Below are 26311 nucleotides of genomic sequence, written 5' to 3'. Positions count from 1 at the left end.
AACTTAGGACTTCATTTGAAGGTGCTGAGATAGTTGAGATTAGAAATAGAACTGGACAGGGCACAGGACTGTCATTCAACTGTCCTTGGGTTTTGCACCAATCAGCTCAGTTCTTGTACAAAGAATCCATCATCTGAGTGAGAAAATAGGGCAGCAGGGAAATTCACAGATACAAAATAAACTGAAATAACTGGTTTTACATGAATATAAGGATTTGACTTTATGGCTAAGTGGATCCAAAATAATAAAAATGGCTCATATATTATGATTATGGTTGTGGTAGTTCAGGTGTTCATGAATGCTGTAATTTTAGAACACCACTCCCCAACTGTGAAATAACATAGATTTTAAAAAGTACATTATTTAGAAATAGGGCAACCTTTTTCTATATAAAAGCGCTCACAGACAGTTAAATTCCTGCATTTAGACAAGGTCAAATTGAGTTGAGATTAGCAGAGATTAGTAGAGATTAGCAGAGTGATAACCCCCCTATGGATAGTAAGTGTATTAGATCAGTTCTTCCCTCCAAAACTAGATTTGTTATATGCCTTACAGTTCCACTGCTTAAGAAACCCATAGTTTTAATGAATCAGAGTTTGAAAAATTCCCTATATCCTTCCTAGTAAGGCTGAATAGTTGTGTCATGTGTGCAAGATCACAACAACTTCGTCTGGCTCAGATTACTGGGCTTCTATTTTAGCTATGGATGACTTTTATCTCCAGAGTCTGGTGGCAGTCACTGAGCTGTGAAATTCTATGGGCATCTGTGACTATTCTTTCAGAAATAAAAATCTCTGCCTGAGAGATTTTAATTATAGTAAAGTGGTGATTCCTACCATATACCAAGAAATGACTTGCTGTATGTAAAATAGTCCTCCCGGAAAATACTAATTTTAAACTCCTCTGACATTAATCATGTTTCTTCACAGAAAGGAGATCTGAACAGATACATTTTCCTTGACCATGTAGCTGAAGGGCTACTATTTAAAGATAAATAATTTTTTATCCTGAAGTGGACAGAACTGGCTGTTCCTGAGCACATCTTTTGTTTAAAAGCTTAAGAAAAAAAGCAAGAAAACAAAAAACAAAAACAAACAAAACACACAAGGCAATAACTATGGAAAGCAGAAGAATATCAATGTAAAATGTTTAGAGGCTAAGAAAAGGAATTAGGTAAGAGTGACTTTACAGAACGAGAATGAATATAAAAGTGGTTGCAGGAGAAAAAGAAAAATTCTCTGTGTACCATGTGGCCTGATGTGCACTGAAAGGGATTCAAGTGAATATTGATTTTTGTGAAAGACATGACTATACTCTTGGAATGATAAGGCTAAAAAAGGAAACCCACGAAAACCACAAAAAACAAACCATCAAAATAAAACAAAATACGCCACCAAACCAAACCATATCACACCAAACCAAAAAGCTCTGCAGGAAAACAGTGAAATAATTGATCACCAAGGCTGAACAAGCTGCATTCTGAAAGTATTGATCTTCCTGAGCAGCGTGGTTGGGTTTAAACGAGGAATTCCAGACGGAAAAAGGAGAGATTAATCCTATCATTAGTTTCCTTAAGGATGTTAAAAATGACCGAGACTCAATATTCTTCTGCTAATGGTTTAATTTAATTAATAAAATTGCAATGAGCAAAATAGCGATGGGTGCATGGGGAGTCTCTGCTCCACTCACACGCAAACACCGCAAAGTTTAATCTTTTAGTTTATATTACATATCTTAATACATATTCATAACTATTCTAATACATATTCATGACTGTTCTAGGAATAGGCTGAATTACGTTTATTAGTTCTTAAAGAGGCGGGTCCTCAAAGGTGCATACCCACTTTATCTCTGAGGTTCTTTTTGACTCCCATCTGGTGGTTGTTGGATGAAGTCAGTAGTATTACTCAGTTTGCCCTCTTGTTACCCTTCGATTCCGCACATGCGATCCTTCGCCCTTTCCTGTGCCACTCTGCTGTCAGCAGAAAAAACACCTTAAGTTGAATTGCTATGCAGAAAAATCAGATTAGATTAGCACAACGGGATATACATGTAGCGTTTTCAAGGTGCAGAAACTGTGGATGTCTTGCTTCTTGTTCCCCTAAGCCTTGTAGTATATTTGCATCTTTCACAATGTTGAACGCAGATATATGATTAGTACTTTCAAAATGAGGTAAGCAAAGTCCTTTATAAAAGTTAGGTTAGCGAACACTTTATAAAAGTTGGGTTAGGAAACAATAATTATTCAAATAATTATTCAACATGAATTCACAAACACACACATGTATTACAAGGAGATGACTTCAACTGTCTCGTTTGCACCTCACAATCTATAGGAGATAACCTTTAACCATTTCTGTCGAAATGGCCTGCAGCTCACAAGAAGACTGGGGAAGGGTTCTCGCAGTTGTGAATAGGGGATTGGTCCAGTGGAACATTAGAGGCAGAGCAGGTCTCCCACCATCCTCCAAGTAAGCTGACAATAATTTTGCTAATGGGGATGTCAGCTGGATAGGAGTGACAGTGAAGTCAGCTCTTGGTTTCGATCTGGGATTGATGTTTTCTCTCCAAATAGAAAGCTGAAGTTTTTGTGAAAAACAAGTCGCAAGCTCTGTTGCCATGTAAGCACGAGGCACTTGAGATGTTTCCTGATACAGGGATTTGAGAAGAGTAGTATCACAGAATCACCGAGTGGTGGGGTTGGAAGGGACCTTAGAGGTCATCCAGTTCCACCCCTCTGTATGGGCAAGGACACCTTCCACTAGGCCAGGTTTCTAGAAACTGGACCAGAAAGATGTCTTCACTGAAAGAGTGGTGAAGCATTGGCACAGGCTTGCTGGTGGAGTCTCCATCCCTGGAGGTGTTCAACAAAGGGGCAGCTGTGGTGCTTGGGGTGGTGGTGGTTCAGGTAGTGTAGGACTGACACTTGGACTCAGTGACCTTGAAGGTCCTTTCCAGCCATGATGGTTCTATGATTCCATGTGCCAGCACCCACCTGGACACACCCTGCCCGGTTGCCAGGTCACAAGGGGACCCTTTGTGACGTCACAAGGGGACCCTTTGTGACATCACCCGTGACACCTTGGGTCCCGAGGTCCCTTCCGAGTGCAAGGGAGGTTCTGGCTCAGTGTCCAGGAGGACAAGAGTGGGATCAGACTCAAGCACAGTTCTGTAGAGGAGAACTGAGCAATGTCTGCACCCGAGACAAGCCAAGTGGACCAAGAAGATTCTTCTGGTCGCCAGGAGAGTATTCAGCCAGGGGCTGGGGCTGGGGCTGGGCCTGTGAGGATGCAGCAGGGGAATATGTGGAGGAACATGACAGCCCTTTGTGGTCTGTCTACTGGGAGCCTCGACCCAGACCCTGAGGGTTCTGGTTCCTTGCAGGCTGCCCAGGAGCCTCCATCCCCTGGAGATCCACGGCTGGCCCATGAAGAGTCCACCCTAGACCTCTCCCTGCCCCCACACAGCCCCCTTGGTCCCACGGGCTCTCCCCACAGGCAGTGCAGCCTTGAGGCCAGCAGCACTGCCACCCCCATACCCACCCCCCATGGCCTCTCCTCCTCCCCCAGGAGTGAGCAGAGAGCCAGCCCCCTATCCCACCTCCATGGCCTCTCTTCCTTCCCCAATGAACCGAGACCGCCAAGCCAGCCCCAGCTGGCCAAGGTAGGAGAAGGAGAAGGAAGCCATCCCCCCACCACAAGCGAGCTGTACAAGGCCCAGCTGCTGGAGACAGGTGAGTGAGGGGCCTTTGGCTGCTTTGCTGTGCTCCTGCATGGCAGTGCTTGTTGGCCACATCCCTGGCCTGATCCGTGACAGTCCCCGCTTTGGGCCCCCTGGCCCAGGGCTGGCTCTGTCCTTGGGAGCTGGCACGTGGCTGGGGGCCGGCTGGGGCTCTTCAGCCCCTCCTGCCAGCACCTTCAGCTCACCCTTCTCTCTTGCTTGCTTAGATTCAGAGTCTGCTTCCAGCACATATTTGACTTGTTCATCAGCTGAGGAGGGGGAGGATGACCCACCCATTCTGGACAACCTGGAGGAGACAGGAGAGGTATCTACCTACAGAGACTGCCACCTGACCTACTTGTGCCTGCTCCAGCTGCCCCCATGCTCAAAGATCCCTTTCCCGGACAGCTGATGTCTGGGCAAAGCTGGGGAAAAAAAAACAAAAACAAGCAACAACAACAAAAAAACCAAACCAGAGTGTCTTTGTGGGTAAGAGGGATCAATAAAGGAGCCCCATAACCTTCTCTTCTCCTTGCAGGAAAACTTGAGTGATATGCAGAAGCAGCTGAGGGGTCTGGGACTCAACCCTTGCTCCTACACCCTCAGTGACCAACTCTTGCAGGAGCAACTCTTCCAGGTCTGGCATTTCCAGAGCAGGTCACAGCTTCCCCAGTGCAATCTCCCCCGGAGGTTTCTTCACCCCAAGGGGTACAGAAGTCACTTTTGGAGGGTGGCATAGAAAGGAGCAGAGGCTTCACTGGGAAGGGGCTCTGGTTACCTCCCTGGTCATAGTAGATAGTTGTGAGCCCTGAGGCTGGGAGGGACCCCAGGGACATGAAGGCTGAGTCAGGCTTGGCTGCTGTTCCCAGGAGGCCCTGGAAAAGGATCCAGGCCCTGCCAGGTGCTAAGCTAAGCTGCCACCTCTGGGAAAGTCACCAGAGCCCAGGGCAGAGCATTGGCTTTTCTTCTTGCAGGACCTGGTCATCTTCATAGACTCGCCCAGAGCTCTCCTTGTCAGGGAGATGCAGTCAGGCACGAGACCTTCCTTTCACAGGGTAAGGAGCCCCAGGGCCAGACGAGCTCCAGTGCCCCCCTCACCCATTCCCACTCTCCTGGATACTCTGTGGCTGTCCCGAGTCCCAGTCCTCATGCTAGCACCTCCATGCTGTGCCTGCTCCCTCCCTCCCAAGTCCCAGTGTCTTGGGCGTCTGCCGCCAGGTCAAGGCAGCAGAGAGGGATACGGGCAGGGCAGCAGTTGCAGTGGCAGCTGAGGAGAGGGTTGCACTCCAGTGGCAGCACCATAGTCACCCATGTCCCCTCCAGGCACATGAGGTCCTGAGGTGCATCCACAGCACCGTGGAGCACGTCTGCAGTGACCCAGCCCGTCACAGCCTGCGGTCACTGCTTCGAGTGCTGGCTGAGAGGTTCCCTGAGGACACAGCCAGGAGTCTGCTGAGGATCAGTCCCCACTGTGACAGGTATGAGCCCCTACAGCCCTGGGGACTTACTCTGTAGCCCAGGAACAGCATGGTGGCCGAGGCAGCCCTGCTAACAGAGCACTCTGGTTTGCAGTGCTGCCGTGGCTATGTGGGAGGCGATGCTGTCCCCACTCAGCAAAAAGCAGAAGATCATCGAGGGGCTGCTCTGTGTGATCCAGGGCTCCGCACCAGAGGAGCACGTCTCAGCTGTGAGTGATCAGAGCAGGGCTTGCTCACCCTTCAGGGCTTTTCCCCAGGAAAGCAGACACAGCCCATCCTGCCTGCCCCAAACAGCCCCATCCTCCAGGACATGGGGACACAACATCTCAGGGCCAGCAGGGCCCTGCCCTCCACCAGCCCCATCTGTGCCAGCCCCATGGGGCTGCCCCATGCTGCTGGGGCCCCCGAGCACAAAGAGGAGCCCTGCAGCATTCCGGGCAGCATTCTGCTTCTGAGCTGCTTGCACCCCCTGCCCTGCACTGCAGCTGGAAACCTGGGGCAGGAGCCGGATTTGGGTGCCAGAGGGAGGGTCACCATACTGTGCTGGCCCAGGGGGGCTACCCTGAATCAGGAGGGGAGCCCTCAAAGCAACAGCAGAATCTTGAACTGAGAGCCGTCCCTGTGCCGTTTCTGCAGGCATCCCGGGTCCTGCGCAGGCTCTGCCAGTCTCCCCGCTGTCAGGAGAGCCTGAAATTGTACCACTGTGCAGATTTCCTCATGGCCCTGCTCGACCACCTGGCACGGGCTGCACAGACCCTGCTAGACGAGCAGCCGGAGGACGATCAACCCAGCCCTTTGGGGTGCGCCATCCCCTTGCCCTGCCATTCCCCTGGGCCCCGGCCGGGGCCCCCGCTCTGTGTGTAACTGGACCTTGCTCTGCACACAGGGAGGCAGTGGAGGCCATTAAAGATCTGCTGTGTGTTGCTGGCTGTAGAGAGAATGTCCAGCAGGTGCAGGAGGAGGGCGGGTGGGACATGATGCTCCAAGGAGAGACTCTGGAGGCAGGAGTCAGTTTGCTGGCCAGGTGAGAACCCCTCTCAAGCCTCAGAAGCCTCATGCCCAGGGGCAGAGAGGTCCCCAGGCACCCAGGCCCCAGGCTGCAGCCACAGTGCTGGCCAGGGAGTGATCCGAGTGGCGAGGGATGCTCCATGCCTGGGGAGAGACCAGGGCGCTCTCAGCAAGTGGTGTTTGGGGCCGGGGGCAAAGACATGGCCTGGCCTGGGCTATCCTGACTGGGCTGGGCAGGGCAAGCCCAGCCAGGCTTTGCCTGCCCTGCTCACTGGCAGTGCTGCTTTTCTTTCCCTGACCAGAGAGATGTGCAGGAGCCCAGGTTTTGTGCGGCTCATCCTCTTCATGCACGTGAAATTCACGCTAAGCTGCAGGAGGGAAGAGGAAAACACTTTTGCCATGGCTTTTTATGTTGAGGTAAGCAGTGCCTCTGCGAGATGCTTCTGCAGCCGTCCCTCTGGCACAGGTGGCTGCCAGGTGGGATGGGATGACAGTGCCCAGAGCTGGGACAGAGGGCTCGGCTCTCAGTCCCTCTGCCCTCCAGCCCTTCCTGCTGGGGCAGCGCTCAGCCACCCCTGCAGTGAGCCACCCCTGCATGTCCACAGGCAGGGCTTCCCCCTGGATGGGCTGTGTCAGTCCCCAGGCCCTGAGCTGGCAGTGGGAAGCAGGAGCTGCACGGTACCGCCGAGGTCCTGCAGCTCTGCCCGTCTTTCACTGTTGTCCTTTCAGCTGCTGGGATGCCAAGACATCGCAAAACAGCCGGGCGATCTGCGGCTCCTCCGGTATTATCTGGACTGTGGCAGTGACAGGATGCTTCTGCTGGCGGTCAGGGGCTTGGTGGCAGTTGCACAGGACCCAGAGATGGTGAGCAAGGCCTAGTCAGGTGGAGATGCCTTGGCAGCCTGGGGCTGGGGGGCTGGGTCTGGTGGTTTGGGCCTGGCTGAGAGGAAGGAGGGAGGTGGCTGTCAGCAGAGAGGTGGCTGAACAGGGGCCACAGAGCCTTTGCTGTCCTGTCCTCCCTGCCCTCCCTGGCTCTCCCTCAGCCCCCAAGACAGGAGGCAGGAGGGGTGGCAGAGACGCCCGCAGAGCCTGCCGGGAAGCCGGGCGGGAGGCCGATGCTCGGCACACCCAGCGTTTGTGCCAGGCTGCTGCTCCACTGCTCCACCATCACAGAAATTCTCTGCTTCACACAGGCAGCAAAAATGCAGGACAGGGTTGTGCTGGACTGCATCCTGGGGAGACTGCAGCACAACTCTGAAGACCTCAGGGTGGAGGCCCTGCTCCTCCTCAGGAAGCTAACAGCTCACCCCACGGGGGATGAGGAGGCCATCCACATCACTGTGATGCTGGCAGAGAAGCTCCCACTCCTCTTTGGTGATGTAAGGCTGATGTGGGAACCTGACCCTGCAGTGGGGCAGAGGGCAAGGACAGGGAGAGGCTGTTGCTGCAGCCACCCTGTCTTCCTTCCTTCCTTCTAGGAGTCCAGCCAGGTGCGGGAGCTCTCCATTGAACTCTTTGGAGAAACAATGGGGACTCTGGTGAGCGGAAAGGAGAGGTGGATGCAGATAATAATCCAGGGGAACCTGCTCTCCCTCTTGCTAAGAATGAACGATGAGACCGAGAGTGTGGCCCAGGTACAGACTTCAGAGCTGACCACCTACTTTGCCCTTCCCTCTGCCCAAGCCCTGGCAACAGCTCAGCAGCTCTTGCCCATCTCTCTTGTGCTGGCTGGCAGAGTGCTGTACCTGAGGTGGTGGCTGTCCCCTGTGCCTGCCTTGGGCACTGAACCCCCTTCAGGCTCTGTCCCCAGCTGCCTCTTCCCATAAGTAGCTGGGGACAGCTTGCAGCCTTGCCCAGAGGAGGCGGGGCATGAGACGTCTCCTCCTCTGAGCTGTGGTGTCAGCTCCCATGGTGTGCTGCTTTGCAGGCCTCTGCCAAAGCCCTCCTCATCTGTGCAAAGATCCTGGGGTGGAGAAAGCTCAAGAGAGAGGTCAAAAGGAAGCGGACAATGAGGATTGCAGAGATCCTGGTGAGGACAACCCCCAGGTACCAGGTGCCAGGGCCTGGGCTGGGCAAGGGACACCCCATGTGCCCAGGGTGTGGTTGTGCAGGTGTTCCTCGCTGGCCCTGCTCCAGAGCGGAACACACAGCCTGGAGCTCTGTCCCCCTTTCCCTTCCCATTTTTCCCTTTCCACTTTCCCCTCCCGCTCCCTCAGGCACACAGCCCCCAGGGGTGGTTCTTGAGGCCCCTCTTCTCCCCAGACCCTGGGTGCCCCAGGAGCCCCCGGCCCACCTGGGCCCTGCCAGCAGCACGCAGGGTACCTGTTCCCCCCGGCCCCTCTGCCTGTGGCTCTGGCTGCACCCCTGTCTGGCAGAAAGGAATGGGCTGGGGGGGAAGGGGTGGGATGGGCTGAGGGACTGCTCTGGCACACGGGGAAGGGCCTGAGCCAGCCCCGTGACCATGGGCTCTCCCCAGGTGGAGCGGGACAGGGATGTGAAGTACCACGTGCATGCCTGCCTGCCATACCTGAGGGATGCTCAGAGCGACGTGAGATTGGCGGCCGTCAAGTTCATGGGTGAGCCACAGCCCCCGGGGACCCCCTCCTGGCAGCCCCGGCCTGGGGGCTGTGCTGCCACAGTGCTGGGGAGAGGGAGGTCTGACGGGAGCTCTGTGCACAGGGGCTGCTGCACGGCACCTGAGTAAGGACTCAGACATGGAAGAGCTGCAGGGAATGTGCGATGGTGAGGAGGGTCAGAGCTGGGCTGGCCGGGGCTGGTGGGGGCCGGGGACAGAGCCTGGGCAGGGGGCTGCTGGGGACGAACCTGTCAGGGGCACTTAGGGCACGCATGGGGTACATTTAGGCTGGACATTAGGAAGGAGTTTTTCACTGCAAGCGTGGTGAGGCTGGTGGGAGGTGTCCCTGTCCCTGGCAAGGGTTGGGATGGGATGATCTTTAAGGTCCCTTCCAGCCCGGCCCAGTCTGGGATTGCTGAGCAGCACCTTCCAGCTGCTCCCTTGGTGCCACCTGCTCCTCCTGGCCAGGGAAAGAGACAGATGGGGCTGGCACAGGACAGGCTGTACAGACAATGAGGTGTCACCACTGCTCTCCTTCTTTCTGTCGCAGCCCTCCAGAGCTTGGAGAATGACCCTGAGCCCAGAGTCCGTTCCTTGGCAGCTGAGACCTTGCAGAACCTGGGAACTGAGCAGCACCAGCGAAGATCACGATGGTCCCTCCGATCTCTGTTCTGCTGTTGCTGCTGAGATGACTCAGGGACAAGCTCCTGGTGCCATCTTCCTGACGGTACCTTCACTGACGCCACACTGTGGCTGCTGCCCCCCATACCTCCATGCGCACCTCCGGGCTCGACTAGCCTGTCCCGCTCCAAACCAGTGCCTCCCACTCCAAACCAGTGCCCTCCAAACCCTCCTGCCCACACCCAGGACTCCCCTCAGACCGCTCTCCATTAAACCTCCCCAGCAGGGGACAGCAGCAGCGGGGGACTGAAGGTGCCAGTGATGAAGGTGGAGCTGAGAAGATGTCATTGAGAACTCCACCCTGACCCTCTTGCTCCACAGACGGAGGCCGTGACTGCTCTGGAAAGCACCCGGCAGGTAAAAGAGGAGCTCATCAACTCCCCGGGCTGCCAGCATGGCTGCTGCCGGTGCCCACGCTGGTGCTGGGGGCGGGAGGTGCAAGGAGGCTCAGGGGAGAAGGGGTCAGGGTTTAAGGCAGCAAAGCTCCAGTTAACCCCAGCGCTGCTTTGTTGGTTTCAGGGCTTTGTTTGGCAGCTGCCAGGATGAGCAGAAGATGGGGAACGTTTCACCTTCAACTTGTGAGCATCATCACTGAGCATGCCAGCACTGGGACAGCCCCGCTCACAGCTGACCATGTTGAACCCTTGCTGATGGCAGCAGCACAGCTCAGTTTCATGGGCATCGTGAGCCAGTGCTGCAAGTGCCTCAAAACCAGCCTCTTGGTGGCTGATTGCTCTGGCATCCAGAGACTGCCAACAGTTCCAGCTGTCCCCACCTACTGGAAGCAGCTCATGCCTTCCTCTTCCATCACTTCCAGGAGGTCACCTGGGTGTCTCTGGAGTTGTTGAAGCTCTTCTCCAGCAGCAGCTGAGCCAGAGTTGCTTTCCTTTTCTCATCAGAGAGGAGGAAACTGCAGTTGTGGCAGAGCTACCAAGAGGTCACAAAGGTCCCCCAAATAAAATGTGGCGTTTGGAAGGCACAGCACGTGTGGGGTCTGTTCTCCGCTGAGCTACCAACTTCCTGCCAGCTGAGCGTCTGCTAAATCAGGAATGGAAGTTCTGGGGCCGTGGGATCAGCTCTGCGAGATGGGGCAGGGGGCACTGGGAGGTACTGGAAGTTATTGAGGGACACTGGGAGCTGCTGGGGGCAGTGCCGGGAACTAGGAGAGGGCACTGGAAAGCATCTAGGGGCACAAGGAGGAACCGGTGAGCACTAGGAGCAGGGGGGGGAGAGGTCGCTGGTTTTGGGGTCTCCCCACAGACAAACGGGGATGTCTTGGGGATGAGTGGAGAGGGGATGATGGGACAGGAACAGCCTGGGAGTAGAGAGGCTCTGCAAAGGATCCTGGATCGATGGGTCATGGCCAATTGTATGAGATTTAACGTGACCAAGTTCCCTTGGTCCCTTAGAAAAGGTCCAGAATTTCAACCGTTCTTCAGAAATCACACAACCTGCTGGCCCAAACCAAATGTCATAAGCAAGAGAGACATCACCTGCTGTTGCAGAGCACCTTTAGCAGATACAAACTTCTGGGGATGTCAGCTGGATAGGAGTGACAGTGAAGTCAGCTCTTGGTTTCGATCTGGGATTGATGTTTTCTCTCCAAATAGAAAGCTGAAGTTTTTGTGAAAAACAAGTCGCAAGCTCTGTTGCCATGTAAGCACGAGGCACTTGAGATGTTTCCTGATACAGGGATTTGAGAAGAGTAGTATCACAGAATCACCGAGTGGTGGGGTTGGAAGGGACCTTAAAGGTCATCCAGTTCCACCCCTCTGTATGGGCAAGGACACCTTCCACTAGGCCAGGTTTCTAGAAACTGGACCAGAAAGATGTCTTCACTGAAAGAGTGGTGAAGCATTGGCACAGGCTTGCTGGTGGAGTCTCCATCCCTGGAGGTGTTCAACAAAGGGGCAGCTGTGGTGCTTGGGGTGGTGGTGGTTCAGGTAGTGTAGGACTGACACTTGGACTCAGTGATCTTGAAGGTCCTTTCCAGCCATGATGGTTCTATGATTCCATGTGCCAGCACCCACCTGGACACACCCTGCCCGGTTGCCAGGTCACAAGGGGACCCTTTGTGACGTCACAAGGGGACCCTTTGTGACATCACCCGTGACACCTTGGGTCCCGAGGTCCCTTCCGAGTGCAAGGGAGGTTCTGGCTCAGTGTCCAGGAGGACAAGAGTGGGATCAGACTCAAGCACAGTTCTGTAGAGGAGAACTGAGCAATGTCTGCACCCAAGACAAGCCAAGTGGACCAAGAAGATTCTTCTGGTCGCCAGGAGAGTATTCAGCCAGGGGCTGGGGCTGGGGCTGGGCCTGTGAGGATGCAGCAGGGGAATATGTGGAGGAACATGACAGCCCTTTGTGGTCTGTCTACTGGGAGCCTCGACCCAGACCCTGAGGGTTCTGGTTCCTTGCAGGCTGCCCAGGAGCCTCCATCCCCTGGAGATCCACGGCTGGCCCATGAAGAGTCCACCCTAGACCTCTCCCTGCCCCCACACAGCCCCCTTGGTCCCACGGGCTCTCCCCACAGGCAGTGCAGCCTTGAGGCCAGCAGCACTGCCACCCCCATACCCACCCCCCATGGCCTCTCCTCCTCCCCCAGGAGTGAGCAGAGAGCCAGCCCCCTATCCCACCTCCATGGCCTCTCTTCCTTCCCCAATGAACCGAGACCGCCAAGCCAGCCCCAGCTGGCCAAGGTAGGAGAAGGAGAAGGAAGCCATCCCCCCACCACAAGCGAGCTGTACAAGGCCCAGCTGCTGGAGACAGGTGAGTGAGGGGCCTTTGGCTGCTTTGCTGTGCTCCTGCATGGCAGTGCTTGTTGGCCACATCCCTGGCCTGATCCGTGACAGTCCCCTCTTTGGGCCCCCTGGCCCAGGGCTGGCTCTGTCCTTGGGAGCTGGCACGTGGCTGGGGGCCGGCTGGGGCTCTTCAGCCCCTCCTGCCAGCACCTTCAGCTCACCCTTCTCTCTTGCTTGCTTAGATTCAGAGTCTGCTTCCAGCACATATTTGACTTGTTCATCAGCTGAGGAGGGGGAGGATGACCCACCCATTCTGGACAACCTGGAGGAGACAGGAGAGGTATCTACCTACAGAGACTGCCACCTGACCTACTTGTGCCTGCTCCAGCTGCCCCCATGCTCAAAGATCCCTTTCCCGGACAGCTGATGTCTGGGCAAAGCTGGGGAAAAAAAAACAAAAACAAGCAACAACAACAAAAAAACCAAACCAGAGTGTCTTTGTGGGTAAGAGGGATCAATAAAGGAGCCCCATAACCTTCTCTTCTCCTTGCAGGAAAACTTGAGTGATATGCAGAAGCAGCTGAGGGGTCTGGGACTCAACCCTTGCTCCTACACCCTCAGTGACCAACTCTTGCAGGAGCAACTCTTCCAGGTCTGGCATTTCCAGAGCAGGTCACAGCTTCCCCAGTGCAATCTCCCCCGGAGGTTTCTTCACCCCAAGGGGTACAGAAGTCACTTTTGGAGGGTGGCATAGAAAGGAGCAGAGGCTTCACTGGGAAGGGGCTCTGGTTACCTCCCTGGTCATAGTAGATAGTTGTGAGCCCTGAGGCTGGGAGGGACCCCAGGGACATGAAGGCTGAGTCAGGCTTGGCTGCTGTTCCCAGGAGGCCCTGGAAAAGGATCCAGGCCCTGCCAGGTGCTAAGCTAAGCTGCCACCTCTGGGAAAGTCACCAGAGCCCAGGGCAGAGCATTGGCTTTTCTTCTTGCAGGACCTGGTCATCTTCATAGACTCGCCCAGAGCTCTCCTTGTCAGGGAGATGCAGTCAGGCACGAGACCTTCCTTTCACAGGGTAAGGAGCCCCAGGGCCAGACGAGCTCCAGTGCCCCCCTCACCCATTCCCACTCTCCTGGATACTCTGTGGCTGTCCCGAGTCCCAGTCCTCATGCTAGCACCTCCATGCTGTGCCTGCTCCCTCCCTCCCAAGTCCCAGTGTCTTGGGCGTCTGCCGCCAGGTCAAGGCAGCAGAGAGGGATACGGGCAGGGCAGCAGTTGCAGTGGCAGCTGAGGAGAGGGTTGCACTCCAGTGGCAGCACCATAGTCACCCATGTCCCCTCCAGGCACATGAGGTCCTGAGGTGCATCCACAGCACCGTGGAGCACGTCTGCAGTGACCCAGCCCGTCACAGCCTGCGGTCACTGCTTCGAGTGCTGGCTGAGAGGTTCCCTGAGGACACAGCCAGGAGTCTGCTGAGGATCAGTCCCCACTGTGACAGGTATGAGCCCCTACAGCCCTGGGGACTTACTCTGTAGCCCAGGAACAGCATGGTGGCCGAGGCAGCCCTGCTAACAGAGCACTCTGGTTTGCAGTGCTGCCGTGGCTATGTGGGAGGCGATGCTGTCCCCACTCAGCAAAAAGCAGAAGATCATCGAGGGGCTGCTCTGTGTGATCCAGGGCTCCGCACCAGAGGAGCACGTCTCAGCTGTGAGTGATCAGAGCAGGGCTTGCTCACCCTTCAGGGCTTTTCCCCAGGAAAGCAGACACAGCCCATCCTGCCTGCCCCAAACAGCCCCATCCTCCAGGACATGGGGACACAACATCTCAGGGCCAGCAGGGCCCTGCCCTCCACCAGCCCCATCTGTGCCAGCCCCATGGGGCTGCCCCATGCTGCTGGGGCCCCCGAGCACAAAGAGGAGCCCTGCAGCATTCCGGGCAGCATTCTGCTTCTGAGCTGCTTGCACCCCCTGCCCTGCACTGCAGCTGGAAACCTGGGGCAGGAGCCGGATTTGGGTGCCAGAGGGAGGGTCACCATACTGTGCTGGCCCAGGGGGGCTACCCTGAATCAGCAGGGGAGCCCTCAGAGCAACAGCAGCCTCTGTGCACTGAGAGCCATCCCTGTGCCCTTTCTGCAGGCATCCCAGGTCCTGCGCAGGCTCTGCCAGTCTCCCCGCTGTAAGGAGAGCCTGAAATATTACTACTACCCAGATTTCATCATGGCCCTGCTCGACCAGCTGGCACGGGCTGCACAGACCCTGCCGGACGAGCAGCAGGAGGACGATCAACCCAGCCCTTCGCGGTGCGCCATCCCCTTGCCCTGCCATTCCCCTGGGCCCTCGGCCGGGGCCCCTGCTCTGTGTGTAACTGGACCTTGCTCTGCACACAGGGAGGCAGTGGAGGCCATTAAAGATCTGCTGTGTGTTGCTGGCTGTAGAGAGAATGTCCAGCAGGTGCAGGAGGAGGGCGGGTGGGACATGATGCTCCAAGGAGAGACTCTGGAGGCAGGAGTCAGTTTGCTGGCCAGGTGAGAACCCCTCTCAAGCCTCAGAAGCCTCATGCCCAGGGGCAGAGAGGTCCCCAGGCACCCAGGCCCCAGGCTGCAGCCACAGTGCTGGCCAGGGAGTGATCCGAGTGGCGAGGGATGCTCCATGCCTGGGGAGAGACCAGGGCGCTCTCAGCAAGTGGTGTTTGGGGCCGGGGGCAAAGACATGGCCTGGCCTGGGCTATCCTGACTGGGCTGGGCAGGGCAAGCCCAGCCAGGCTTTGCCTGCCCTGCTCACTGGCAGTGCTGCTTTTCTTTCCCTGACCAGAGAGATGTGCAGGAGCCCAGGTTTTGTGCGGCTCATCCTCTTCATGCACGTGAAATTCACGCTAAGCTGCAGGAGGGAAGAGGAAAACACTTTTGCCATGGCTTTTTATGTTGAGGTAAGCAGTGCCTCTGCGAGATGCTTCTGCAGCCGTCCCTCTGGCACAGGTGGCTGCCAGGTGGGATGGGATGACAGTGCCCAGAGCTGGGACAGAGGGCTCGGCTCTCAGTCCCTCTGCCCTCCAGCCCTTCCTGCTGGGGCAGCGCTCAGCCACCCCTGCAGTGAGCCACCCCTGCATGTCCACAGGCAGGGCTTCCCCCTGGATGGGCTGTGTCAGTCCCCAGGCCCTGAGCTGGCAGTGGGAAGCAGGAGCTGCACGGTACCGCCGAGGTCCTGCAGCTCTGCCCGTCTTTCACTGTTGTCCTTTCAGCTGCTGGGATGCCAAGACATCGCAAAACAGCCGGGCGATCTGCGGCTCCTCCGGTATTATCTGGACTGTGGCAGTGACAGGATGCTTCTGCTGGCGGTCAGGGGCTTGGTGGCAGTTGCACAGGACCCAGAGATGGTGAGCAAGGCCTAGTCAGGTGGAGATGCCTTGGCAGCCTGGGGCTGGGGGGCTGGGTCTGGTGGTTTGGGCCTGGCTGAGAGGAAGGAGGGAGGTGGCTGTCAGCAGAGAGGTGGCTGAACAGGGGCCACAGAGCCTTTGCTGTCCTGTCCTCCCTGCCCTCCCTGGCTCTCCCTCAGCCCCCAAGACAGGAGGCAGGAGGGGTGGCAGAGACGCCCGCAGAGCCTGCCGGGAAGCCGGGCGGGAGGCCGATGCTCGGCACACCCAGCGTTTGTGCCAGGCTGCTGCTCCACTGCTCCACCATCACAGAAATTCTCTGCTTCACACAGGCAGCAAAAATGCAGGACAGGGTTGTGCTGGACTGCATCCTGGGGAGACTGCAGCACAACTCTGAAGACCTCAGGGTGGAGGCCCTGCTCCTCCTCAGGAAGCTAACAGCTCACCCCACGGGGGATGAGGAGGCCATCCACATCACTGTGATGCTGGCAGAGAAGCTCCCACTCCTCTTTGGTGATGTAAGGCTGATGTGGGAACCTGACCCTGCAGTGGGGCAGAGGGCAAGGACAGGGAGAGGCTGTTGCTGCAGCCACCCTGTCTTCCTTCCTTCCTTCTAGGAGTCCAGCCAGGTGCGGGAGCTCTCCATTGAACTCTTTGGAGAAACAATGGGGACTCTGGTGAGCGGAAAGGAGAGGTGGATGCAGATAATAATCCAGGGGAACCTGCTCTCCCTCTTGCTAAGAATGAACGATGAGACCGAGAGTGTGGCCCAGGTACAGACTTCAGAGCTGACCACCTACTTTGCCCTTCCCTCTGCCCAAGCCCTGGCAACAGCTCAGCAGCTCTTGCCCATCTCTCTTGTGCTGGCTGGCAGAGTGCTGTACCTGAGGTGGTGGCTGTCCCCTGTGCCTGCCTTGGGCACTGAACCCCCTTCAGGCTCTGTCCCCAGCTGCCTCTTCCCATAAGTAGCTGGGGACAGCTTGCAGCCTTGCCCAGAGGAGGCGGGGCATGAGACGTCTCCTCCTCTGAGCTGTGGTGTCAGCTCCCATGGTGTGCTGCTTTGCAGGCCTCTGCCAAAGCCCTCCTCATCTGTGCAAAGATCCTGGGGTGGAGAAAGCTCAAGAGAGAGGTCAAAAGGAAGCGGACAATGAGGATTGCAGAGATCCTGGTGAGGACAACCCCCAGGTACCAGGTGCCAGGGCCTGGGCTGGGCAAGGGACACCCCATGTGCCCAGGGTGTGGTTGTGCAGGTGTTCCTCGCTGGCCCTGCTCCAGAGCGGAACACACAGCCTGGAGCTCTGTCCCCCTTTCCCTTCCCATTTTTCCCTTTCCACTTTCCCCTCCCGCTCCCTCAGGCACACAGCCCCCAGGGGTGGTTCTTGAGGCCCCTCTTCTCCCCAGACCCTGGGTGCCCCAGGAGCCCCCGGCCCACCTGGGCCCTGCCAGCAGCACGCAGGGTACCTGTTCCCCCCGGCCCCTCTGCCTGTGGCTCTGGCTGCACCCCTGTCTGGCAGAAAGGAATGGGCTGGGGGGAAGGGGTGGGATGGGCTGAGGGACTGCTCTGGCACACGGGGAAGGGCCTGAGCCAGCCCCGTGACCATGGGCTCTCCCCAGGTGGAGCGGGACAGGGATGTGAAGTACCACGTGCATGCCTGCCTGCCATACCTGAGGGATGCTCAGAGCGACGTGAGATTGGCGGCCGTCAAGTTCATGGGTGAGCCACAGCCCCCGGGGACCCCCTCCTGGCAGCCCCGGCCTGGGGGCTGTGCTGCCACAGTGCTGGGGAGAGGGAGGTCTGACGGGAGCTCTGTGCACAGGGGCTGCTGCACGGCACCTGAGTAAGGACTCAGACATGGAAGAGCTGCAGGGAATGTGCGATGGTGAGGAGGGTCAGAGCTGGGCTGGCCGGGGCTGGTGGGGGCCGGGGACAGAGCCTGGGCAGGGGGCTGCTGGGGACGAACCTGTCAGGGGCACTTAGGGCACGCATGGGGTACATTTAGGCTGGACATTAGGAAGGAGTTTTTCACTGCAAGCGTGGTGAGGCTGGTGGGAGGTGTCCCTGTCCCTGGCAAGGGTTGGGATGGGATGATCTTTAAGGTCCCTTCCAGCCCGGCCCAGTCTGGGATTGCTGAGCAGCACCTTCCAGCTGCTCCCTTGGTGCCACCTGCTCCTCCTGGCCAGGGAAAGAGACAGATGGGGCTGGCACAGGACAGGCTGTACAGACAATGAGGTGTCACCACTGCTCTCCTTCTTTCTGTCGCAGCCCTCCAGAGCTTGGAGAATGACCCTGAGCCCAGAGTCCGTTCCTTGGCAGCTGAGACCTTGCAGAACCTGGGAACTGAGCAGCACCAGCGAAGATCACGATGGTCCCTCCGATCTCTGTTCTGCTGTTGCTGCTGAGATGACTCAGGGACAAGCTCCTGGTGCCATCTTCCTGACGGTACCTTCACTGACGCCACACTGTGGCTGCTGCCCCCCATACCTCCATGCGCACCTCCGGGCTCGACTAGCCTGTCCCGCTCCAAACCAGTGCCTCCCACTCCAAACCAGTGCCCTCCAAACCCTCCTGCCCACACCCAGGACTCCCCTCAGACCGCTCTCCATTAAACCTCCCCAGCAGGGGACAGCAGCAGCGGGGGACTGAAGGTGCCAGTGATGAAGGTGGAGCTGAGAAGATGTCATTGAGAACTCCACCCTGACCCTCTTGCTCCACAGACGGAGGCCGTGACTGCTCTGGAAAGCACCCGGCAGGTAAAAGAGGAGCTCATCAACTCCCCGGGCTGCCAGCATGGCTGCTGCCGGTGCCCACGCTGGTGCTGGGGGCGGGAGGTGCAAGGAGGCTCAGGGGAGAAGGGGTCAGGGTTTAAGGCAGCAAAGCTCCAGTTAACCCCAGCGCTGCTTTGTTGGTTTCAGGGCTTTGTTTGGCAGCTGCCAGGATGAGCAGAAGATGGGGAACGTTTCACCTTCAACTTGTGAGCATCATCACTGAGCATGCCAGCACTGGGACAGCCCCGCTCACAGCTGACCATGTTGAACCCTTGCTGATGGCAGCAGCACAGCTCAGTTTCATGGGCATCGTGAGCCAGTGCTGCAAGTGCCTCAAAACCAGCCTCTTGGTGGCTGATTGCTCTGGCATCCAGAGACTGCCAACAGTTCCAGCTGTCCCCACCTACTGGAAGCAGCTCATGCCTTCCTCTTCCATCACTTCCAGGAGGTCACCTGGGTGTCTCTGGAGTTGTTGAAGCTCTTCTCCAGCAGCAGCTGAGCCAGAGTTGCTTTCCTTTTCTCATCAGAGAGGAGGAAACTGCAGTTGTGGCAGAGCTACCAAGAGGTCACAAAGGTCCCCCAAATAAAATGTGGCGTTTGGAAGGCACAGCACGTGTGGGGTCTGTTCTCCGCTGAGCTACCAACTTCCTGCCAGCTGAGCGTCTGCTAAATCAGGAATGGAAGTTCTGGGGCCGTGGGATCAGCTCTGCGAGATGGGGCAGGGGGCACTGGGAGGTACTGGAAGTTATTGAGGGACACTGGGAGCTGCTGGGGGCAGTGCCGGGAACTAGGAGAGGGCACTGGAAAGCATCTAGGGGCACAAGGAGGAACCGGTGAGCACTAGGAGCAGGGGGGGAGAGGTCGCTGGTTTTGGGGTCTCCCCACAGACAAACGGGGATGTCTTGGGGATGAGTGGAGAGGGGATGATGGGACAGGAACAGCCTGGGAGTAGAGAGGCTCTGCAAAGGATCCTGGATCGATGGGTCATGGCCAATTGTATGAGATTTAACGTGACCAAGTTCCCTTGGTCCCTTAGAAAAGGTCCAGAATTTCAACCGTTCTTCAGAAATCACACAACCTGCTGGCCCAAACCAAATGTCATAAGCAAGAGAGACATCACCTGCTGTTGCAGAGCACCTTTAGCAGATACAAACTTCTGGGGATGTCAGCTGGATAGGAGTGACAGTGAAGTCAGCTCTTGGTTTCGATCTGGGATTGATATTTTCTCTCCAAATAGAAAGCTGAAGTTTTTGTGAAAAACAAGTCGCAAGCTCTGTTGCCATGTAAGCACGAGGCACTTGAGATGTTTCCTGATACAGGGATTTGAGAAGAGTAGTATCACAGAATCACCGAGTGGTGGGGTTGGAAGGGACCTTAAAGGTCATCCAGTTCCACCCCTCTGTATGGGCAAGGACACCTTCCACTAGGCCAGGTTTCTAGAAACTGGACCAGAAAGATGTCTTCACTGAAAGAGTGGTGAAGCATTGGCACAGGCTTGCTGGTGGAGTCTCCATCCCTGGAGGTGTTCAACAAAGGGGCAGCTGTGGTGCTTGGGGTGGTGGTGGTTCAGGTAGTGTAGGACTGACACTTGGACTCAGTGATCTTGAAGGTCCTTTCCAGCCATGATGGTTCTATGATTCCATGTGCCAGCACCCACCTGGACACACCCTGCCCGGTTGCCAGGTCACAAGGGGACCCTTTGTGACGTCACAAGGGGACCCTTTGTGACATCACCCGTGACACCTTGGGTCCCGAGGTCCCTTCCGAGTGCAAGGGAGGTTCTGGCTCAGTGTCCAGGAGGACAAGAGTGGGATCAGACTCGAGCACAGTTCTGTAGAGGAGAACTGAGCAATGTCTGCACCCGAGACAAGCCAAGTGGACCAAGAAGATTCTTCTGGTCGCCAGGAGAGTATTCAGCCAGGGGCTGGGGCTGGGGCTGGGCCTGTGAGGATGCAGCAGGGGAATATGTGGAGGAACATGACAGCCCTTTGTGGTCTGTCTACTGGGAGCCTCGACCCAGACCCTGAGGGTTCTGGTTCCTTGCAGGCTGCCCAGGAGCCTCCATCCCCTGGAGATCCACGGCTGGCCCATGAAGAGTCCACCCTAGACCTCTCCCTGCCCCCACACAGCCCCCTTGGTCCCACGGGCTCTCCCCACAGGCAGTGCAGCCTTGAGGCCAGCAGCACTGCCACCCCCATACCCACCCCCCATGGCCTCTCCTCCTCCCCCAGGAGTGAGCAGAGAGCCAGCCCCCTATCCCACCTCCATGGCCTCTCTTCCTTCCCCAATGAACCGAGACCGCCAAGCCAGCCCCAGCTGGCCAAGGTAGGAGAAGGAGAAGGAAGCCATCCCCCCACCACAAGCGAGCTGTACAAGGCCCAGCTGCTGGAGACAGGTGAGTGAGGGGCCTTTGGCTGCTTTGCTGTGCTCCTGCATGGCAGTGCTTGTTGGCCACATCCCTGGCCTGATCCGTGAAATCACACAACCTGCTGGCCCAAACCAAATGTCATAAGCAAGAGAGACATCACTTGCTGTTGCAGAGCACCTTTAGCAGATACAAACTTCTGCCCAAGTAAGGACATTGTGTTCTCTCCTGGAGTATTGCATCCGTCTCTGGAGCCCTCACTCAGCACAGGGAGGACATGGACCTGGTGGGAGGAGGACATAAAAATGATCTTGGGTTTGAACACATCTCCTGTTATGAGAGGCTGTAGGAGCTGGGCATGTGCAGCCTGGAGAAGAGAAGGCTCCAGGGAGACCTCATGGTGACCTTCGAGTACCTGAAAGGGCTACAGAAAGGCTGGAGAGGGACTGTTTGCAAGGGCCTGGCGTAATAGGATGAGGGCAATGGTTTTAGAGAAGAGCAGATTAAGACTGGGTGTTAAGAAAGAGTTCTTCACCATAAGGGTGGTGATAAAATGGAACAGGTTGCCCATGGAGGTGGCCGGGGCCTCAGCCCTGGAGAGATTCAAGGTGAGTCTTGATGAGGCTCTGAGCAACCTGATCCATTTGAGGGTGTCCCTGCTTACTGCAGGGGGGTTGGACAACCCAAATTATTCTGTGACTCTGCGGAAATGATCTGTGCCTCATATGCCAGTTAAACAGGAAGGTTGTTAATAAAATTATCCTGCAGTCAGAGGGGCTACGAGAAGCATTTGCTGAACTAAATATGACCAGTGAAGTTCTGCAGATTGCCATATCTCCAGAAAAACCCTACTTCAGGCACTGGAGAGTGCTTTCAACTCAGATGTTCATGCTTGGCTTCCACTGGTAGTACTGGAAGTTTTCAAGGTGAATAGAGAGGAGTTGTTTTCAATGATGGCTTTAGTTAAAGAAGGGAGCATGGGAAATCACAATATGTCGTGGGATTAATATATGGAATGTTAGTGGATGTAATGAATATGTTGATGACCTGGTAAACACGGCATTGGTGTGGAACCTTTAGCATTTTTTAATTAAGTAAAGCAAAACAAACAATAGTGTTTCTTGAATATCTCAACAGACATTGCAAGTGATTGTGGTAGAGTTTTTAGAGAGCAGTTATCTTGTATTCTGAGGTGGTGCCTTCAGGTTATCCACTTTTGGAAATGCAGGAAGAGCACATTTGGATTACCCTAGGGAATGCTTGATGGAAGCATTCCGCTGTAACCAGACCCAGAAAACTCTGGCTTGAGGGACTCTGTGATCAGTGCCCTGTGTGGCAGGTCTTATGTTCTAGCTAGAAAGTTTAAAAAACTGATTTGGCATTAGTGTAGCATTGACTAGTACAGTGGGAAAAAAATACTTCCAGCCTGATGAAAGTTTGTGATCAAAAGCTGAGCAGTGCCTGTCCGATGTTGTTACCAGGCAAAGAATAAATTAGCATGTTGTTAATTGTTTATGAGTTTTTAGGTGTCTAATTAGGAGCAAAGTTACAGGAAGTTAATGTGAACTTCTGGTTTCTGTGTAAACATTAGTTCTGTATATTTCTCAGACATATTTGTATAGATTATCCTTTTAATAGTTTTCCTTAAAACTAAAGAAGGTCATAAAACTAAACCCTTGGAAGAAAAACATCTTTGTAAAAGTGAGCTTGCAGAATTTAAAGCTGGTGTCTCTCCAATTTATTTGTAGAAGCTTGAAATGTCAATATTTTTATAATTATTATCTTATAAATCATGGGTGTTAAAAAAAAAATAATGGGACACAATTCTCATGGCATTGAAATTGCAGGGTCCTAAATTTTGGTCACAACAACTCCAGGCAACACTGTAGGCTTAGGGAAAGGTGGCTGTAAAGCTGACCAGAACACATGGAGGTCTTGGTCAACACCTGGCTGAACATAAACCAGCAGTTTGCCCAGGTGGATGAGACGGCCAACAGTGTCCTAGTCTGTGTCTGGAACAGTGTGGCCAGCAAGAAAAGGAAAGTGATTTTGCCCCTGAACTCAGCACTGGTGAGGTTGCACCTTGAGTTCTGTGTTCAGTTCTGGGCCCCTCACTACATGAAGGACACTGAGGAGCTGGGGAGTACCCAGAGGAGAGCAATGAAGCTCGTGAAGGGTCTGGAGCACTTATAAGGAATTGGCTGAGGGAAGTGGGGATATTTTATTTGAAAAAGAGGTGCTTATATCCATACACACCCCATGAACACACTGAAATACTACAAAGTATCAGGCAAGCAGTAAGTGTTAAGAGATTGCCCAAATTTTTAGAGAGCAGCAACCTATAGATATTAAGACTCTGTAAGAAAGTTAGAACCATAGTTGTATATAAGCACTGGTGGTTTTAATCTGCTGAACAGGTAATCCAAGGAGTTGAAATACTAGGTAATAAAATTTAGGAAAAAGAAAAAAATATATTGAAACTGATCTCTATCCTCATATAGTCCTCATATCCTAATATGTTCCTATAAAGATAAACAGGATTGTGAAAGACAAGCTATTGACCAAATAACAGTATGGATGTTGCCACTGTATTCCAATTTCTTTAAAAAAACAAATAGTTTTTATAATGGATGTTTCACAACCTTTGTGTAAAATACTGTTCACCTTTTAAAGAATAGAAAAAGCTTCAAGCCTTATTAACTATTTGAAAAAAGTCTATATTTTTTTTACATTATTTGACTTAAAATTCAGAACTGCAAATAAGAAAATATTAAAAATAGTCTCTAAGATCTATCACAGGGGTTATGGCAAACTACATTTGTTTCTTACCCGTAATATGTAATAAGGTAGCTATAAATATAGCCATTAATTTTCATATTGATGATTGTTTTTCTCCTACCCTCCTGCCTCGGTAATGCCATGCAGAAGAAAAGAGATTCTATATAATAATAAAGAATAAAGGGATTTTTTCTTTAACATGCCTTCGCATTTGAGATGGAAAGATTAAAGTGGACAGTTAAAAAACCCATCCTACCAATATTACATCACATTGTTATAGACAGCAATAGCAGTGAACTGAGAAGCCCCAGGGAAAGAGAACAGAAAGAGTATCATGTGGCTAAGCACCCTTGTCCATGTCAGGACATACAAGGAAAACAACAGGTAATATTAGATGGCCAGGATCCCTATTATTTACTTCACATGAGCCCTAACAAACTCAGATTGGTTTCAGGTTAACTTCAAAAAGGCACTTGAACTGCTGGGCTGTATATTTAGAAATTCCAAAGCAGAGGCTATGAGGTAGAACTATTTACTAGTCAAATATTGAGACTGATGTTCACAAAAACAGTGCAGAATTTATACTCTTCATTACAACATGACTCCAAAATAGTTACTAAATTGCAGTGAATATAAACAAGCATTATGATATGAAAGGGATACAGCGTTCATTAATAAGGGATTCATTCTCCTCTCATTCATAAATCTTTTTTGCAAGGCTCTACTGCTAAATAGAAGTACTGCTAAAATATTTACTTCCATTTTGTTTTGTTTTGTTTTTTTCTTAAAATAGACCAAAACAGGATTAACAAATCAAGTAATGATAGAAATGGAGTAAGCTGCTCTAGCTGACCCTGCCTTGAGCAGTTGAACTTACTGACCTCCACAGGTCTCTTTGGCCTCAGCTGTGCTGTGATCCTATAGCAACATTACAAAACCCCATATTTCCTTAAATACAACTATTCACTGTTAAAAAACCCAACCTTCTTCATTTTAAGAATGTTTATTAAATAATAAAAATTTGGAGGACATACAGTCTAAACTTCCCCTGGAGCAACTTCAGGCCATTTTTTCTAGTCGTATTATCGTTCTCTTGAGAGACGAAGTCAACACCCTTCTCACTACAACCTCCTTTCAAGTAGTTGTAGAGAGCAATAACATCTCCTCTCAACCTCTTTTCCAACTAAAAATTCTCAATTCTCTCAGCCTCTCCTCATAAAACTTGATCTCCAGACCCTTTACCAGGTTGGTTGCCCTTCCCTGAACTCACCCTAGAAACAAAATGTCTTTCCTGTAGTAAGGGGCCCACAACTGTCCAGATTTGAGCTGCAATAGAATTATTTTTCTTGTAATTTTATTTTCAGTTATGTGTCTTCTAAGTAGCTGCTGAAATCAATAGAATGTTTCTCAGTCAGCTTCTGCTTCTAGAACTAACAATGCTTGATGTTTATAGTTACTGCTAGAGAATGGTATGCAGAAACAGAGTATTCCATGCCATAGATATCATACTTGGTATAAATCTGAGGGATTACATCTCTTCTTCTATGGCCAGACTCCTGAGAGGCCAGACTCCATCCATTTGTCTGCCTTTGACCCTGATCCTCTGTCCTGCCCTTCCGAATCCCTGTGTTCCTGCATCCACTTACCTGTCTGCTGATGACTCCAAGAACCCAGCCTGGGACTTTTCCAGGGCTCTCCTACAGCTCTGGAGGTGACTTGAGTGTTACTGGCGGGAGAAGTAGGAGAATGTCATATCACTTTTGTATATACTTGCATATCTTTCATCATTTTCCTTCTCATCACTACTTTTTCATTAAAGCTGTGTATTTTAGTTTCCAACCCGTAAGTCTCTCTCCCTTATTCTCTCTTCTTTGTCAAGGATGGGGACTAATAGAGAGCATATGTCATTTGAGGAATCATAGGCCCAGTGTTAAAGTGTGCAAGAACTGAACACAGTATTTGAGGTGCAGCCCCACCAGTGCCAAGTAAAGGGGCATCATCACTTCCCTTCTGCTAGATACACTATTCCTGATCCAAGCCAGGATGCTGTTGGCCTTCTTGACCACCTGGGCACACTGTTAGCTCATATTTAGCAGGGTGCTGACCAGCACCCCCAGGTCCTTTGCTGCCCCACAGCTTTTCCAGTCACCCCAAACCTGTAGCATTTCCTGGGGTTGTTGTGACTGAAATGCAGGACCCAGCACCTGGCCTTGCTAAACCTCATACAACTGGCCTCAGCCCATTGATCAAATCTGTCCAGACATTTCTGCAGAGCCTTCCTACCCTCTAGCAGATCAACACACTTACTCAATTAAGGGTCATGTGCAAACTTGCCAAGGAAACACTCAGTTCCCTCATCTAGATCACTGACAAAAATGCACAAAGATTTAACACAGTTGACTACAAATCTCTGGGTCCAGCCATGCGCTTTTTTTTTTTTTTTTTTTTACACAAGGTAAGATTTCCCCCAAAAAGCAATAGTGCCTACTATTTTGGCCATATATTTCTTCACAAGAAGTTAGGGCAAAATGCACATCACATACTTAAATGCTACTGGACATAGAGGTAGGCTTTTGACCACAGTATATGTAGATGTTTGGGGAACACCTAGACTCTTCAGAGTGCACACAGATTTGCCAGCTCTCTAGCACAGTCAGTAGTTGTATAGTCTTGAAGGAACCACAATATCCATTTCGTAATAAGCAGCAATGGCATTTTGTGATCTGAGAATTAGTATTGCTCTCCAAGCTGCTCTAATCAAAGTTATGTACATGCAGCTTGATCCCACAAGCTCAACAGGATCCTACAAGTTCATTTTGTCCTGAACTGAATATAT

General features: G+C 53.3%; 2 long non-coding RNA genes across 2 annotated transcripts; both read left to right on the top strand.

Moving 5' to 3' along the window:
- Positions 1-8749: 8749 nt before the first annotated feature.
- Positions 8750-10422, top strand: LOC115599942. The gene is made up of 5 exons (XR_003988708.1): positions 8750-8782; positions 8886-8948; positions 9332-9508; positions 9686-9819; positions 9982-10422. It is a non-coding gene; the product is annotated as an uncharacterized LOC115599942 (long non-coding RNA).
- A 6825-nt stretch (positions 10423-17247) lies between these two features.
- On the top strand, positions 17248-18920 carry LOC115599944. The gene is made up of 5 exons (XR_003988710.1): positions 17248-17280; positions 17384-17446; positions 17830-18006; positions 18184-18317; positions 18480-18920. It is a non-coding gene; the product is annotated as an uncharacterized LOC115599944 (long non-coding RNA).
- The last annotated feature ends 7391 nt before the right edge of the window (positions 18921-26311 follow it).

Source organism: Calypte anna, chromosome Z, assembly GCF_003957555.1.
Source record: "Calypte anna isolate BGI_N300 chromosome Z, bCalAnn1_v1.p, whole genome shotgun sequence".
NCBI classification, from domain to species: Eukaryota; Metazoa; Chordata; class Aves; order Apodiformes; family Trochilidae; genus Calypte; species Calypte anna.
This window is presented reverse-complemented; position numbering and strand designations above follow the sequence as displayed.